This window comes from Doryrhamphus excisus, chromosome 21 (assembly GCF_030265055.1).
Source record: "Doryrhamphus excisus isolate RoL2022-K1 chromosome 21, RoL_Dexc_1.0, whole genome shotgun sequence".
NCBI lineage: Eukaryota > Metazoa > Chordata > Actinopteri > Syngnathiformes > Syngnathidae > Doryrhamphus > Doryrhamphus excisus.
Window position 1 is genome coordinate 1,948,401 of NC_080486.1, and position 5,472 is coordinate 1,953,872.

Genomic DNA, 5,472 nt, shown 5'->3' on the forward strand with positions numbered 1-5,472 from the left:
ATTCTTTTAATTTCCCGGAAGTGTATATGTCAATTTTGAACCATCAAATGTATATGTACTGATGATTTTTTTGCACAGTATTTTAATATAGTGGCTTTCAAAACACGCATTTTGCTTACAAACATTTATATAAATTCAGCGTCTGAATAAAACCTTGGTTACAAAGAAAAAAAATAAACTTCATGATTCGTGTTTATGACACAGTATAGTACGTTCTTTTGCACTGCACATCCTGTCCTGTAGAGGGCGCCTGTGTTGCAGAATAGTCTTCTCTCGGCTGCTGAGGCCATGATGGTGTGCAGCAGGTGCTCCTTGACTGTGACATTTTGCAGGCCCATAAATCTACAATTAACCATAGAATGTGTGAGTTAGTAATTACTAAATCGGACCAGCTGTGGTGCTATTTGTGTAGGTGTACTTTATGATGCTATCTGACCAACGGGTATCAATAAAGTTTTATCTAGTCTAATCTGAGAAGTGGTTTCGAGCACACTCAGGTTGAAGACGTCGACGTGGCCTGGTGAAAAAGTGATGAGTGGTGAAACGCGACGCTCCTGACACTCAAGATAGTCGACGGAGTCGTCTTCTTGTGAAACAAAGTCGCTCCAAAATAAAGAGCGCTGACCCGGTATGTGAGTGTACAGTAAGGCCGGCCTTTTACAGACTGTTCCAGAAAGTTGCGCTGACCGTGACGCACACACACGTACACGCAGTGAAAACAATCAGTGACCTTCCAGTCCCCCCCATTACACCATTAGTGCTTCTGATCCGAGCAGGCGGGTGGCGGCGGACGCTTTCATGTCTCCCTGATATGACCCCGCCCCGCTGCAGCTGCTCTGTGATCTATTTTAGAGGCGCTGTACAACAAGACACACACACACAATACATGCAACATCTCTTGTCATGCCAAGTAGTATCCTCCCTCCCTTTGACATCATTAACATTCTTACAATGTCTGCCTTGCCTGACATTTATATCATAACCACCACTTGACCTCCTTATCCGACATCCTTAGAACACACACATCACTATGATTTAGCACCTATAGTTCATGGAGGGTGATGAAAGAACAGGAAGTACCTCCGCCATGATGCAGGGTGGACCACTCGGCTCCTTTGATGCACCTTTTTCCAGATGCTCACCAACATGCAACACCGTCAATCAGTGATGTATGTACAAATACATTTTTTCTGTCCTATGATATACTGTAAAATCATACCGTAGTAAAAATATACTATAATAGAACTTTACATTGTACAATGCAAAATAAAAGAAAGTTTAGACAACGTAGAAGTCAAGCTTTGAGTTCATATGGGGTGCTCCACTGCGGCAAAACCACCTTTATTGAGTGGGACACATGTCAACACACAGGATAAATAAAAAAAATATGAAGGCCACAGAGGCTCGGATAAATAAACCAGGTCAGAACTGAAGTGGTGATCTGCAAGGGGGAGGTTGGGGGACGATGGGGGAGACATGTCTCCGGGCATTTCTTCAGTGAAAAGAAGCAAAGGCCTGTCACCATGCATCAGAAAGCCACGGCCCCTGCAGCCTCAGTCGCTCCGACCTGCTCCTGAAATGTTGATCATGCTAAAACTATGCTAACCACTCCTCATGAAGAAAGGCATAAAAAAAAAAGCCAGTCGGATGTCTTTACTCTACACGTCAGTGGGCTTCAAATGGCAAAAAAAAAAAAAAAAAGACACAAGCAGATGTGACAACCACTTAGCAACGATAGCCGGAGGCCACTGCACCGCACCGCTCGTTAACGACGACCTTTTTCTCTACTGGAAAAACCTCCCCATCCCCGCCTCAGTCCAGTATTTTTATTTAAAAACGACATGAAACATGCCTATGTAACTTTAACAGATGAGGCCATGCTAAGCTAAGTTAGCTATGCCGGGCACGGAAAGCGGATCTGGTTCATACTGATGTCTTTGCATGTGTGATGGGGGCTGGGGGCAGGGGGGCATGGGGCAAAACGAGCACTGCTTACCAGACACATTCCAACTTTAGCACAAGTTGCGTCTTAGCTTCCATTTCATACTAAAAGTGTGGCTTAACTGCAGAGAGTACCGGGCATCTACTAACTTGAGTATTTATTCTATGATAATATCAATGATTTAACATACACACACACATTTATAGTATATTTGTCTTTTTTACGGCGTCTATAGGAGTGGAGGCCACAAAGTGAAGAATCATGGTACATGATTTATACTATGGAGTGAATATGTGGGGGTTCCTACCGCCCTGCGGGTAGCCTGCCCCCCATGACCGGGGGGCCGTCATCCCAACGTGCTAAACGGCCTCTTTGATGACACTGAAGACAGACAGGGTTTCAGTTTATATTCGTCTCCGAGAGTGCGCCCAAAACTCGGCGGGCACGCCGCACCATATGAGAATAGTAACAGGGACATTTAATACTGTTACTGACAAATAAGGCGTCGCCGCCATGTTTTACACGCTCGGGAAGACGCACACGGAATCAAAAGGCAGAGCTGCAAGCTCCAAAAAACCCAAATATTGCGCTAAAAAGGAGACACCTGCCTGATCTGACGCCCCCCCCCACCCCGGAGACCTCATTATGAGAAGGTCACCGCGAGGTCATACGGTCTTGGTCGTGTACACGCAGATTAGCAACTGCAGGAGAGAGCCACAAGTCCACTCTGGAATGGAATTGAAAACATTTAACAACAAGAGAGGCAATCAATTGACACTTGGTTCTTGCAGCCACAAAAGTATTCACAGGACCTCCTCCTCACAGGACCTCCTCCTCCACATCTTACACCTTTGCTTACTGAGGAGTCCACACACAACCACCCGTCATAGCAGCATGAAACACAAGAATAATATCGATTCTCCGCTTGGGCATCTCTGTGTGGAGTTTGAATGTTCTCCTCCCACATTCCAAAAACATGCTAGGTTAATTGGCCACTCCAAATTGTCCATAGGTATGAATGTGAGTGTGAATGGTTGTTTGTCTATATGTGCCCTGTGATTGGCTGGCCACCAGTTCAGGGTGCACCCCGCCTCAAGTGTGCTGGGATAGGCTCCAACCCTTGTGAGGATAAGCGGTGTTGAAGATGGATGGATGAATAATTGGTACCAGAAGAGTTTAGAATTTATTCGACAGAATCCTGGGATTTTTTAAATTAAAAAAACAAAACTTTTCGAAATTGAAAGGAAGTAAAATTCAAAACTAAAGCTTATTATTGCTTATTATGGCTGAGTTTTGTGAAAAAGACCTTGCAGGATAGAATGATTACATAATTATTTTTAAAAAGCATTAATTGGTAAATTTTAATTTATTTGGAATTTTTCTCTAAATTTAATTTACACCATTTATTCATTTTATTTTTTTTAAATAAATACATTTTAACAATTACTGCATTATTTAATGCATTATTAAAATAAAAAAAATATTTAATTGAATGTAATTGATGGAATTTATTAAATAAATTAATGAAAAAATAAAAAGTGTTTTGAAAATAAATTAAAAGCTAAAATAAATTACATTAATGCAATGTAAACAGTGTATAGCGGTAGTTTACATACCAATATATGGAATACAATAAAAGTAAAGTATATTATATTGATATATCATTATCATGACCTTTTTGAAAAAGTTATTTAAGTATTCGGAGGCACAGAACATTAAATTTGCAAGCGTGACCAAATCCACACACAAAAACAAATCCCATTTAACAAGGCATAACTTTGTTTTTAATTGTTATACACATAAACTCGTCTCCAAAAAAAAAAAAAACAAATCGATGGGGTCAAATGCGCCTTGTGATATTAAAAGTCCATCATTTTGCAAAAATACTCAAACAGGTAACATCTATCTGCATCGTTTCACATCATACGGTACAACCAAATAGAATCTTTTCTTCCAAACATTAGAATATGTGCATTACGTTACCAATTACAACTTCTAGCCACTGTTAAAATACAGGTGTGCAAATTGTTAGAAAAATACCCATACTCATACCAGATTCTGTATTGTACTCTGTAAAAATCTTTAGAAATACTATACAATTCTCTCAATATAAACGTCTCCAAAAAAAAACAAAAAACAATTAAACCCTCCAAAAGTCACAAAGACCAAAAAAAAAGGAGGAGTGTGTCTCAACGAAAAAAATAAATAAAGATAATTGATGCTGTTTTATAAGAAGCAAGCTAACTGACTGACTGGCTGACCCTGTTTTGAATATTTTAGTCATTTTATTCCAACAGCATCATTGCTAAATGTACATCAGTTCAATTCGGACTTTGCAGGGGTGTTTTAGCGACACCACGCAAGATTAAAGCCCTTTTTAATCCCCCTTGAATAATAATCAATTAGTCCATGAATGCTGTGGAATTGATTCAACCGAGTGCACTACCAGCTGCAGCCAGTAGAGGTGCTGTTGAGTCCACGCAACGAGCAACCACTGTGGGGAAATAAACTTTAAAATGAAAAATACAAATATTAATTAGAGATGCACGATATATCTATTTTTATTTTTAGAAAGCGATGCTGATAACCTCTCAAGACCGATATGGTACCGATTTACTTTTTTAGACGTCATGACATCATGACGTCACTACTGTCAGGAGAACCAGAGTATATAGGGGAGGGAGCCACCTTCTGTGGCCCAGCAAGGTGCACTGTATTCAGGCACAGGCTCTGAGCAGCCAGGGTGCCCCCCTGGAGGTCGCTGGCAAACCTTTTGCACTTTTCAAAAATTGCACCGCCGGCCTTTCAGGTGGCTGATAAGGTTTTTTTTTTCTTCATAAATCCTTCCTCTTAAAGTCAATATTAGTTTTCAAGTGAGCTCAGTTAATGTCACAGCCAGGAGAAAAAGGAGCGCTTGATTTTGTTTGAATCTCGTCTCTATTTTTTGCATTCTTGGTTATCGCAGCTATTTTTAAAGAGGGCCTATTATAATCATTTTCAGGGCTTTTTGCATTGTGTTGCGTCTCCTATAGAGCAGTTACACACAATAACCCGCACAGAAAGCTATTCCACCGCCGATTGGTCACACTCCCAAGCCGAGAATTCCCAGAAACGTAGGTCGGTGTTTACCGAGTGCAGGCAACCTGCAGACCAATTGATTATCGTGCACCCCGATGAAGAATTAATAGATGAATTAATCATTGGTTTTCCCCACAGTCGATTGCGATCAGTTTTTCCAAGTGCATGACAATAAATCATAAAAAGAACCACCTTTTTTTTTTTTTCCTTTCAAAGTCAAAGAAACGCTCGCCTTAGCTGCAACAGAGACCACAAAAAGAGGCAAGTCAACTCCTCAAAAAGCACGACTCAAGGTGACGAGTATCCCGCACAATATTAAGACAAGGATGGCATCGCTCAACCCCCCCACCCACCCTCCCAATCCCTGCTTCCTCATCTTTTCATGAGGTACACAGTCCTGTTAAAGACTTTTAAAGGCATCCCCCCCGCCCCCTTCCCCCGGACCCCACAGC